General features: G+C 41.6%; 1 long non-coding RNA gene across 1 annotated transcript; it reads left to right on the plus strand.

Annotated features, from left to right (window-relative positions):
• Positions 1-1,419: 1,419 nt before the first annotated feature.
• LOC124706465 lies at positions 1,420-2,225 on the plus strand. Its single transcript, XR_007004423.1, has 3 exons — positions 1,420-1,521; positions 1,808-1,910; positions 2,156-2,225. It is a non-coding gene; the product is annotated as an uncharacterized LOC124706465 (long non-coding RNA).
• Positions 2,226-13,440: the final 11,215 nt, after the last annotated feature.

Here is a 13,440-nt window from a genome sequence, read left to right on the forward strand (position 1 = left end):
CCAAACTTTGTACTAAATCCCCGATACTTATTATGGATCAGAGAGAGTACTAAATTTTCAATAGGTTGAGATTTGAGAAAGTGTAAAAGGTGTTAGTGTTTGAGAGTGAGACTATTTTTACCCTTTTAAGCTCATGTCTCTCTCTTTGTTTCTCAACGGGAGCGATGCATCTTTGCGTTTCGTTGAGGAAAAAATCTGTAATCTTGACTTCTTATCCCTAGAAATCACGTTTACCCTCCCAAATTTGAAGATAGTCGCCGACAAATTTTTTGAAATGTGCAAAGAGAAAATTACTCAAAAGAATGATAGTCACAATATTTATATGGCTCAAGCCTCAAGACGTGCTCGTGGGTAAATGCACAAAGACCCACCAGCAGGTCAAAAATTAACATAAATATTCAATACATTTTTCATGTTCTTGCAGAAAAATTAGTTACACCTTTTTTCCACGAAGAGTTAGCCAATGTGTGCGATCAATTCTTTTTGTCGCGTCGGAGTTAGTTACAATTTTTCTAGCCCAAAAGTGGTCAAATCGTAGTTGTGCAAGATTACCGAAATATATTTACTCCAATTAGTGGATGCAATTTTTTTTGCAACTATTGTTACGGTCTCGATCGCAACCTCAACTTGTGCACAAAAATCCCAATCATCGTTTGTTTTTTAGAGCATATTGGCTGCGAAAACTACAATGTGATGCACATTACGGTATAGCATCTAACGTTGTATATGATGCCCCCCATAGGGGGCCTCACAGCGATTAGAGTATCTCAGCCATCGGATCTTTACATCAGTGCATCTTAGCTGTCCATTTTTTTTCACCGCGTCCATATAAAAGGAACACCCACGGTGAAAACCCTAGAGGCACACTCACCCAATCCCAGCCGCCGCGCCCCACCCCTTCGCGAGTCTCCTTCCAATCCCCATGTGTGCTCCTCTCCCGTACCCGGCGGCGCTGCTCCACCTCCCTGGCCGCCACCCACCTTCTCCTCCTCCCAAGCCCCGTGTCCCCACCTCGTCGGCCGGCCTCCTCCATGGAGCTCGAGCTCTGGAGACCCGAGGCGGGGTGAGCATGGAGTAGCAGCAGCGGTGGAGGCCCTCATGGTCGTCTCCAATGAGGCGGAGGAGGAAGCCTATCCTCACAGCTGCCGCCTCTGGCCTTCTCCTCCCTTTCCCCTGTGCCTGCAGCGCCGCCGTCGAGCCTCGGCTCCTCCACGCGCACCCTCCTCTGTCACCATGCTTGCCAGGCCTGCTCCTCAGCCAATTTCCCGAGCACTGCGCGGGAAGGGCAGGTGCACCGGAGGCGTCGATTTCGTGCCCGTGGAGAGGGCGACGCCGCGACGGGATGGGGAGATGATCGTCCGCCTCTCGAACTTCTCCACCCAGCCGATGGCTGCCTTGGAACCCGCTCCTTGGTCACCTCCGAGCTCTCCCATCAGGACCCATAGAGGCCTGCAGCGGAAGTTGCCAGCCACGTCCAGCCTCACATGCAACTAAGGTGCCCAGGATCTTTTCTTCCTCATGGTTTTCCACCTCCTTCTCTTTCTCCTCCCCCTCTCTTTATTTAGTCCCTCCAAATCTTATGTATGTGCAGATTCTATGTATTATGCCTACAAGGTGTTCGAAAAAATTCCAAGCAGGTTGTTCTCAAATTTCCATGCGAATTCCAAGCATGTTGTTCTCAAAATTTTGTTTCATAATCAAAAGAATCAAAACCGAATATTTTAGTTTCATAATCTTAAACTGCAAATACTCATTCATTTTAGGCTCAAGAATTTTTAGCTATATCTGATTTCTTTTTTTGCTTCAGGTTTCAATGTTCTGTACTAATAAGAATGAGGTAAGATGAGACGAGTATTTTAGTTTTGATGGAGAGATGGAAATTCCTGCCTTCTCAGTTTTCAAGGACAAAGGTGAGACATGTGTTTTATTTTTCAAACTGAAGCACAAAATGTGTCTCTTTGGTTATATTTCCATGTATTGCCGCATATTTTAGTCTCTTCTGGTTTGAAAACTGCAAAATGAAAATGATAAATTTACTGTTTGATGTTTAAGTTTATTGGGACCTGTAATTTCTGAGCTGGTTTGTGTTTAGTCGGCATTAACTTTCATTATGCTTACATGGTTACTGATTTTTGAATTGTTCGGCATTTTTTAGATCAAATGATTACCTGTTTCCGACCTCCCATCCAGAGAGCAATCAGAGGGAAAGCTTGAAGGCGCTTTAGTTTATATGAACGATGATTGATATGGTCAAGTGTATGTTCAGAGGTATTTAAGTCTATTTAGATATTTGATAATATTTTAGATTGATCTTTGGGTCCTTCTTTTCTCTTATTGTATAGATCACTTTAGTTTCACAATTTCTCTTGTCAATCCAATAATTGCCTACTACTATTTCCTGCTGCACTCTATAGGCAAAATCTGGTCTAAATCATTCAAACTGAGTTTTGGCGAGGATAAGGCTTCTTCTGCTGTTTTAGATACAACATTTATAAACAGTGCTACATGAACTGAGCACCTACTGTAAAAGCGACACAAGCAGAGAATTACTACTTCTGTAGACTAATCATTTTTTACCTACCGATAACTACTGCTTGCTTACATGAAGCTATAAGGATGTGTGTTTGCTCCCAAGACAGACAAGAGAAACTAGCTCTTGAGATTTTATACAGCTTGTGGTCTCCATGAATTATGATTACTCTTTGTGAACTCTCTGTTAACTCCTTGGTAGCAACTCTCCTGTTTTCAGATCTACTTGCCCATAGGATGTTCTTTAAGATGAATACTTTGTATCGACTGATTGCCGTGTTACAAACAGAATGTACATGTTTTGTTTATTTGAAGAGCACTTGATGTACAGCCTGTGATGTGTTCATTTGCCCCTCCTCATCAACTGGTAATTCTTCTATGTATCCGGTATGCTTGCTTATCATCCGTTTCCATAGATATTTAGAACAATGTTTTACAGATCGGTTACTGGTGATTTCCATAGAGGAAGGAAGATTCCACAGCCATCCATCGGCAGTGGGAGGCAGAAGAAAGCAAGTTGGAGGCGAACACCAAGAGGCATACAAGAGGGCGACCATCGCAGGAGCACATCATAGCTTAGACCATCATCACAAGAACTGGAGTTCGGAACCCTGAAGCAAACTAGGTAAATGTTCTTTGAATAGAAGTGTTAAAATGCTTGTTTGTGTGATGTCTAATGTGTGGGTGAGAGAAAAGGGAGCAGACTTTGAATGGGAAGGAAAATTATCTGCCCATTTTCTATTTTCCTTGGGTATCCAAGGATCGCTTCACTATTTTCTCAGTTTTTAGTTTTTTTATGCTCATACAGCTTACACACAATCTTCAGTTCAGTTTTATCACAAACAGGGAAGATTCAGTTGGTCCTATTGGGTGTCATGGATGTCTTGCATCTCAAATTTATAGTTAAGAGAAAATCACGAGTTTCTCAGATTTTAGGCCACCCTGTACTTATTCAGGAAGGAGATTTTAAAAGAAAATAAATGCTAGGTTATATGCTCATAGGTAGATGAGTAGTACGGGAAGAAAAGCTTGGCTAGTGCATTTATAGAATGACATAATTTGAATCGTGAACACATGAAGTAAGATTCTGAACTTTTATTTATGCCAACTAGAAAATCCAATGCACAACAGCACAAGCTGTACAAATATATATTTAGTACAGCTTTATGTCAGAATGGATGAATAACTCTGCAAGCTTGAATCATTTGCACATGAACTGAAATTTGAGAAGTAGCACTACATATGTTCTGCTGCAAATCCTATAGCATCTGAAAATAAATGCTAAATTCTGAAAGCTACACAATTAGAGAACTACTATTTATGTAGACTAATCATTTTTTTACCTATCGATAGCTACCACTTGCTTACACGAAGCTACAACGATGTGTGTTTACTCTGAAGACAGAGACAAGAGAAGCTCTTGATATTGTATACAGCTTGGGTGCTCCATGAATTCTGATTACAAACCAGACAGAAGGTAAAAGGGAACAAGCATGCTTGCGTCATTTTGTTAACTCTTTGCTAGCAACTCTCCCATTTTAGATCTATTTCCCCATAGGATGCTCTTTAAGATGAATACTTCTTATCGACTTAACCATATAACTTTGTCAAGTAGGTTTACTGTAATAACTTTAGAATAATTTCTGGTTGTCCCATCTTTACCTGTCAGGAGCCAGGATGAATCTTTCAGGGAAGACCCATGTTCCAGATTTAGGGAGACTTCTCAGTGCCACTTGAGATGAGGGCTAGAACAGGGAAATCAGAGTGCTTCTGACACTGCATCACGGCGTATATAAATAGAAAAACTGATGTCTCTTGTTATAGGTTCATTATGCAGAACTCAGTTTTCTTCTGTACTCTATAACCTATTGTTGCTAATTTAGGTACAGAGTATTTTTTTATCTTCAATTGATATCATTCCCTTGATGGACCTTTGATCATATGGGTAATCTAATTCCTAATTATTCTTCATGTGCTCAGTTATCTTATACGAGTACTATATAGCAGTAGAATGATAAATCGAGTCTTCCAAAATATCTCTGTTAAGTATTTCAACTAGGCATTTTAATCGTGAGAGGTTAAAGGTACAATTTACTAAACCAATGTTTATAGTTTGGAATTTTATCTTCCTAGCACTGATTGATATTTAATTTAGTGGGTTCATTGTAATGCAATTTTTCCTTTTTCTTCTCAACATCTGTTGTATTTTATAGAGGAACTCTCTCTAAGAATGTTCTTATTTGCAATATGAAACCCATATCTATATATTCTACGCAATAGATGGCCTACTTACTGAATATGTACTTAAAATCAAACTTCAGTTAAGCTGCAACAATATTGGCTTGGATTAATGGATTACAACCTACACAGAAATGTAGTCTACAACATCAAAATTGTCACTTATTCCATCGTTGCAGATTTGTGTTCTCTGTACCCGTCCTAAAACTGCAGTAGAATTTTGTTACGTGCTGGGCTCATTCGTGCTAGACTCAGCCAAATGGGCTCAAATGGGTATGGCTTGGTTTTAATATGAAGCGTGAACTCCTGTGAAATTTTACTATGAAACTGTATCTGTCCTTAAACTGCAATAGAATTTATATTCCTCTGAGTTTTTACTCAAATATTCTTTGGCTTTGCAGTTGTCCCTATGAATCATGTACTAAAACTGGAGGTTTCACATTGTCTCCTTGCTTGCGAGGTACGTCTTCCTACTTCACCTATGATTGTTAAGTTGCATTCCTATTTGTTCTTGTTGATTCAATTATCTCCTGAACCTTCTCTGTCAGTATTGAGGCAACAGGCCATGGTGGCATATATATTATGGTTATGAAAATCCCCATACCTATGAATTTTATATCTTAAATTTAATTTAGAATGGATAAAAAGGTGACATACCAGGTATCGTTCATAGGTTATTTATAAAGAAACGAAAAGAAAACAATCATTAATTCTTATATATTCCTATCCTTTTATTCTTTTCCACCATTCTCCCCTTTTATTCTTCACGTTATGCTGGAAGAAAACTTTTGTATACAAAATAGATGATTGTTATGCATATTTTTGGGCTTGAAGTTCTTTTGTGTTGGCAAACCTTGGTGCATATATCCACTGGTTTGGCTGTTCTCTATACCTGCATTGTTTTGTCATCTGACCTCTCTCGAGTCTCGACACAGTTCATATCACACTTCCAGTTCCAGTCATGTAAATTGTTAAGTACCATTTGTAAAATGTATATAATTTATTTTTTCTGTGATCCTTCAACACACATTGGTGGTTCAACTTCTATTCCCTAATTTACTTCATTTTTCATAGCTGAGGACATATAAACTATCTGGAAGCTCCATTTGGTTTAATCAAACTAACCGGAAGCTCCATTTGATTTAATTATACATGTAAGATTTAGAGGATTTCAGTGGCAACCTTGACCTACACAACTTGACACATACCAAGACTTGAAGCCAACCAGAGTTAGTTTTTGTGTGGGCACTTTGCTAAATTGATTAAGTTCCTTTGATGAGAACTGAAGCAATTCCAAGTCAGCGTTAGAAATACCAGTCAGATGAATAACTAAAATAAGCAATAGATCAAACTCTATTGTCCTTTTAAGATGGTATCTTGCATATACAGAATAAGTTGAGTCGAGGGTAATGCAATCGGACGGGATAGTGTGCACATCGGTCCAAGGGCCCATGTCATTTTTTAACCTTTCATTTGTTGATCTCCTGTTCTGGAGTCAAAATTACCACTCCAGGGATGCCCTTGCAGCCGAATATTATTTTAATAAATGATGCGTGTATTTTGTTTGGGTCACTGCAGTTGTTGATGGTCTGTAGTTGTGCAATGAACTTTCTGATTCAATGTAACAATTCAGCCATGTACTTCTTGGTTTACAACGTAAGGAATATTTAGGCAGCTCAGTTTGCCATGCTCCATCATTTTGAATTATTTACCGTCAGTCTTTGGCTCATGTGTTTACGAAGAAGAGCAACCATAGATCCTTTATGTTCTTCAGTAAGTATATTGATCTATCTTCCTACATTTTTTTAGTGAATCCTTGCTGCATAATACTGGTAACAAATACGGTTTGTATGAACAGATAAAAGATTGTGAAATTATCTTTCTGCTCTAGGTTACTGTCTCGTTGAACTGCGCATTAGTGTGTCGTGGAATAGCAATGTGCTTTGCTCTAAATTTGTACGGCTGATGCTATGTGAAATATATTTGTCTACATTCTATATGTCTATTTATTTGCCAAGTACTACTTATTTGCCATGTTATATTAATGGTGTTTAACATAGTGTTTTACCATCCATTTATGAGCTGATAATTCTTCTCGTGTATCCAGTTAACTGAAACGGATAAGTGTCTGTGCTTCATTTGATGTTTCTTTATCAGTATGCTTAATGTAGTGTTTTATTATCATCATATTTAATATAGTGTTTACTTATCATCATATTTAATATAGTGTTTTCTTATCATCATATTTAATGTTGGTGGCGCAGTCCAAGGGAGTTTCCAAGTTAGCTTGCCACTATGAACACCGGAACTCACTCTGTTAGGCTCTTTGATCATGCAATGGTGCTTCTTTGGAAACTCCATATTAGCAATATCACTGGCATCTTATCTGATTGCTGCAAGAGGCCTTTTTTTTAGTGTCATGTTGTTTCTAGGGAAAATCTGAACATACTCTTCACAGCATATAAAGGAAATGCCCGTTGCATGGTCTAAGGGAGGTGACCCTGCTGAATTTTTTTATTTCGTGTAGATGACATGCTTGCTGAAATTACAATTTTTTCCCACCGGTTGGTGAGAGTCTATACATTTAAAACAGATTTCTGGTTCATAATTTTTTTCCATCATTTTACAAAACACTCGTCCAAGTGAATTAGTGTAAGCTACTTTGTCTTAGAACAAGGCTATTTCTACTGTAATACATTTCTCTGTTTCCTACACGGTTGCTTAATATGTTTATCTGTTTCACACACATACGTCCCAGCACGTGGTTGCACATAACATCTTGTCCATTGTATTTGCTGCCTAATGAATGATTTGTATGAATGCTCAAGATGACGTTTGACCATTTGTTTATTATAAAGTGTTCTACAAATCGTCCAGTACGAATGATGGGGCGTGCGCCAAGCCAACCAGGAGATAGAGGCCATCATTGTCTCCCATGTTCTCAGTGAGAATGTATTTGGATCAGCAGCTTGCATCCAGAAGATATTTATGAGAACTTAATTCCAAGCTGCACTGCCGTGCCCAGTGCATGTCAAACACAATGTTAGCCTCCTTGATTTTCAGACTGTAAAATAAAAAAAACGAAGCACTCTACAAATCATTTAAATGAGAATCCACATAATACATCATTTTAAGGTGCACCATTATAATTGTCCAAACATTAAACGAAATAATCAGCTCAACTCTAACAAAGAAGGGATTGTCAAAAAAAAAAAAAAAACTAACAAAGAAGTATACATGTTCCAGCAAAGAGAGAACAATCACAACCAGGTTTAAATATATATGCTAACTACTTTCCCTTCATTCGTGATTTCATGTGTTTTATCCTAATTTCCGCCAATTGAGCTTGTTCTGTGAAACCTAAAAAAAATATTATCATTACCCGTCTGATTTTTATCATTATCATACGAACTGTAAATTTGTTCGAATTCTACGGGGTCGTGCGCCAAGGCGCACATCAAAATCTAGTCTTCTAAGGGCCACTTCTTTTGGGCTTGTGGAGGTGCTTCTAGGTTCCAAACAGGTGAAGCCCAAAAGAACTCTCAGGCTTATGATGAGCTTAATTCCACCGAGAAGCGACGCCGTAGTGCAAATCTAGAAACCGCCTGCACCCGGCTTCCCGAGCTTCTCCTTTAGTTGGCCGAATCGGTATGTCAACTTGGCCCCGAATTGAGAGCATTTTACAGGAGATGCCACCCCGAAGTGCCTGGTCCATCGAATAACAAAAAGAAAAAACGCAAAAGAAAACGAAAAACAGATCTCTCCCCATCGTCCCGAGCAAAAATCGGGAGAAGCCCCCGTTCGCTAGGGTTCCGCCGCCGGACCCGCCGCTCCACCGCCGCCGGACCCGCCGCTCCACCGCCGGCCTCTCCGCTCGCATCCGCCCCGTCCAGCGCCGCTACCGGACCTGCCCCTCCGTCGCCACCACTGCTGGCCCGCCGTCGCCATCGTAGCCGGCCCCGCCGCTCCACCGCCGCCGGCCTCTCCGCTCGCATCCGTCCCGTACATCGCCGCTACCGGACCTGCCCCTCCGTCGCCACCACCGCTGGCCCGCCGTCGCCATCGTAGCCGGCCCCGCCCCCGTGCCCCCGCAAGCCCGGCAAGCAAGGTCGTCGATCCACCTCCGCTGGTGACACCTTCGGCCAGTCCATGACGACCCCTGTGCCCACGGTAACTACCACTTTCCTTCCAATTTCGGACATCTTTTTGCACCATGAACTGATTCTATTTTGTGGATTGATGTCAGTTTGTTGCTGCTACTGTGTATGTGTAGTTGTTCATGGCTGTGAGCTAATATATGTCCATGTGAACTGTGATTTAAATTCTGGGCACTTGTGATCTATGCTATGGTTTATTGATGTTGGCATTTACATGTACGAATAAAAAATCTGGGCACTTTTGATGTAAAATCTGTCCATGTACATTGGTTTACTGATGTTGTTATGCATGTACATTCACGAATATAAATTCTGGTCTGCTACGGTTGACTGATGTTGTTATGCATCTAGATTGGAAAGCCGAAACATGTGAAAGCAAGTTGGGATCCCGTTGCTCACCGTGTTTTTCTTGATTGCTGCATCGAAGAAGTGAACAAAAACAATCGTCCGGTGCAAGTTTTGAATGCAAATGGTTACGCCAATTTGGTTTCAAACTTCAACACGCGCACAAAGAGACAATATGATAAAAAGCAAATGAAAAATAGATGGGAAACACTTAAAAAAGATTACACTATTTGGAAGGGTTTGCTCCAACATGCATCTGGTCTAGGAAGGGATCCTGTCACTCATACCATTGATGCTAGCGATGATTGGTGGGCACTTGAGATACAGGTAATGATATGCTTCATATGTATGGCTTAAGTTGTTCCTTTGATATGCTCTAATGATGGTCCCTATGCAGATGTGTCCAGAGGCTGCCAAGTTTCGGATAGCCCCATTGCAAGATGAGCAGGACTTGTACACAATTTTTGACAAGAATGCTGTGACCAATGTGACAGCTAGGTGCCTCCATCATCTCATGTTCGAGCTTCTGAAGCTGAAGCCTCCCAGAGTAGGATCAACATTGAGGAGGTTGAAGGTTCAGGGTGTGAAGGTGAAGAAGAAGACCCTCATGTTACACCTTTGCGTGCACCCGGAAAGAAGAATAAGAGATGCCCTTACTCGCCCAGCCCCTCAGCACCATCAAAGATGAGTTCTGGCAGTGTTTCCAGGTTGGACCGTATGATGGATATAATGGAAAAGAAGGCGAAGTCGAAGGAGGAGAAGAGTAGGAATTCTGTGACATCTCCGGATCATGGTGTGGATCCAGCTAGGCAGGAGATTAGGAGGATGGTTGCCTTAATCGCTGATGATGGAGCGAAGCCCGGGAGTCAAGAGTATTTCTATGCTACTCAACTTTTCATTATACAGCAGTACCGTGATGTATTCACTTGTTTGGAGGAGGATGCAACGCCTAGCCAGAGGCTTGATTGGATAAGGATGACATGGGAGCATCACAACAAGAAGTAGTTTTGTATGCTTTGAAATTGAATTTGCCATGCTTGTATCTCCCAGGAACATGTATTATTTGATATTTGCTTTGCACTAGTATTTCCCAGGAACATGTATTTGTTATTTGCTTTGCACTAGAATCTCCCAGGAACATGTATTTGTGATACGTCTCCGACGTATCGATAATTTCTTATGTTCCATGCCACATTATTGATGATATCTACATGTTTTATACACATTATATGTCGTATTTATGCATTTTCCGGCACTAACCTATTAACGAGATGCCGAAGAGCCGCTTCTGTTTTCTCGCTGTTTTTGGTTTCAGAAATCCTACAAAGGAAATATTCTCGGAATTGGACGAAATCAACGCCCGTGGTCCTATTTTTGCACGAAGCTTCCGAGAAGACCGAGGGGAAAGGAAGTGGGGCCACGAGGCGCCGACACAACAGGGCGGCGCGGCCCGGGTCTTGGCCGCGCGGCCCCGGTGTGTGGGGCCCTCGTGTGGCCCCCGCGTTGCCCTTCCGCCTACTTAAAGCCTTCGTCGCGAAACCCCCGCATCGAGAGCCACGATACGGAAAACCTTACCGAGACGCCGCCGCCGCCAATCCATCTCGGGGATTCCGGAGATCGCCTCCGGCACCCTGCCGGAGAGGGGAATCATCTCCCGGAGGACTCTTCACCGCCATGGTCGCCTCCGGAGTGATGAGTGAGTAGTTCACCCCTGGACTATGGGTCCATAGCAGTAGCTAGATGGTTTTGTTCTCCTCATGTGCTTCATTGTCGGATCTTGTGAGCTGCCTAACATGATCAAGATCATCTATCTGTAATTCTATATGTTGTGTTTGTCGGGTTCCGATGGATAGAGAATACTATGTTATGTTGATTATCAATCTATTACCTATGTGTTGTTTATGATCTTGCATGCTCTCCGTTATTAGTAGAGGCTCTGGCCAAGTTTTTACTCTTAACTCCAAGAGGGAGTATTTATGCTCGATAGTGGGTTCATGCCTCCATTAAATCTGGGACAGGTGACGAAAGTTCTAAGGTTGTGGATGTGCTTGTTGCCACTAGGGATAAAACATTGATGCTATGTTCGAGGATGTAGTTATTGATTACATTACGCACCATACTTAATGCAATTGTCTGTTGTTTTGCAACTTAATACCTGGAAGGGGTTCGGATGATAACCTCGAAGGTGGACTTTTTAGGCATAGATGCATGCTTCGGATAGCGGTCTATGTACTTTGTCGTAATGCCCAATTAAATCTCACAATACTCATTATATCATGTATGTGCATTGTTATGCCCTCTCTATTTGTCAATTTCCCGATCGTAATTTGTTCACCCAACATGCTATTTATCTTATGGGAGAGACACCTCTAGTGAACTGTGGACCCCGGTCCATTCTTTTACATTGAATACAATCTATCGCAATACTTGTTCTTTACTTGTTCTCTCGCAAACAATCATCATCCACACTATACATCTAATCCTTTGTTACAGCAAGTCGGTGAGATTGACAACCTCACTTGTTTTGTTGGGGCAAAGTACTTTGGTTGTGTTGTGCAGGTTCCACGTTGGCGTCGGAATCTCTGGTGTTGCGCCGCACTACATCCCGCCGCCATCAACCTTCGACGTGCTTCTTGGCTCCTCCTGGTTCGATAAACCTTGGTTTCTTTCTGAGGGAAAACTTGCCGCCGTACGCATCACACCTTCCTCTTGGGGTTCCCAACGGACGCGTGCTGTACGCGTATCAATTTGCTATTTGCTTTGAACTTGAATTTCCCAGAAACATGTATTTGCTATTTGCTTTGAACTAGAATCTCCCAGAAACATGTATTTGCTATTTGCTTTGAACTAGTATCTCATTTATTTTTGTCTCACTACAGACGAATTCCTCTACTGATGATTCTGATGATGAATTGGATATGTGCTGCATGATTGCTGCTTGTATTGCAGAAGAGAGTGAGAAGGTTCCATATGCAGCTAGAAGAATGCCTTTGATCACAGGGATAGTGGGTTGAGGAGAGGATGAATGATCCAAGAAAATTCTACAAAGCTTTTCGGATGAGAAGGTCAATGTTTACCATGTTGCATGACACTCTTGTTGATCACTATGGCCTCAAGTCCACTTCACAGATGTCCAGTAAAGAGTCACTAGCTCTTTTTCTCTGGATGTTGGGGGCACCCGAGTCTAATAGTCAAGCTGCCGACCGTTTTGAACGCAGTGTTTCTACTGTCAGCAGAAAGTTTCATGATGTGTTAGACTGTGTGGATCGTATGGCTGGTGATTACATTAGACCAAATGATCCCACTTTCTCTCAAGTTCATGACAAACTTAAGAAACCTAGATTCTGGCCACATTTCAAGGATGCCATTGGAGCAATAGATGGAACACACATTCCTGTCATAGTTGCCGAGAAGGACAAGATAAAGTACACTAACAGGAAAGGTTATACAAGTCAGAATGTCCTAGCAATCTGCGATTTTGACTTGAGGTTTACATTTGCTGTTCCTGGATGGCCTGGATCTGTTCATGATACCCGTGTATGGACTGATGCTCGGCCTAGGTTCGCCAATTATCCGCACCCTCCTCATGGTAATGCCATCACATATGAAGTATATACAAGATATTATGTTGTGAATAATTTATTGGAAGTTTTGACATCATTTAAACATGCAGGAAAATACTATCTTGTCGACTCTGGATATCCAAATAGAACAGGTTATCTTGCTCCATTCAAAGAGCAACGGTACCATGTTCCAGACTTCCAAGGAGCCCCTCCACAGAACATGGAGGAAAAATTCAACCATCTTCATTCATGTTTATGAAATGCCATTGAAAGAGCATTTGGTGTTCTAAAAATGAAGTGGCGCATTCTTCTTTCCATTCCACATTTCCACGATCCTCTGACGCAAACGAAGATCATCACCGCATGCATGTGTTTGCACAACTTCATTTGCGACAGTAAGCTACATGATGCCCATTTCGATAGGATCGAGCGGGCCTCATATATCCATGAGGATAGCGCATCTTTTACCAGTGGACACACTTCCTCTTCTGCTGATGGCGCCATGGCACAACTACGCAAGGACATTGCTGAGAGTTTAGTTGCGTGAGAAGTTCTTGTATTGTAGTTATGAATTCACTATGACATTTGTTTTATTTTGGATTGTACTA

The sequence above is a fragment of the Lolium rigidum genome, chromosome 4 (genome assembly GCF_022539505.1).
Source record: "Lolium rigidum isolate FL_2022 chromosome 4, APGP_CSIRO_Lrig_0.1, whole genome shotgun sequence".
Lineage (NCBI taxonomy): Eukaryota > Viridiplantae > Streptophyta > Magnoliopsida > Poales > Poaceae > Lolium > Lolium rigidum.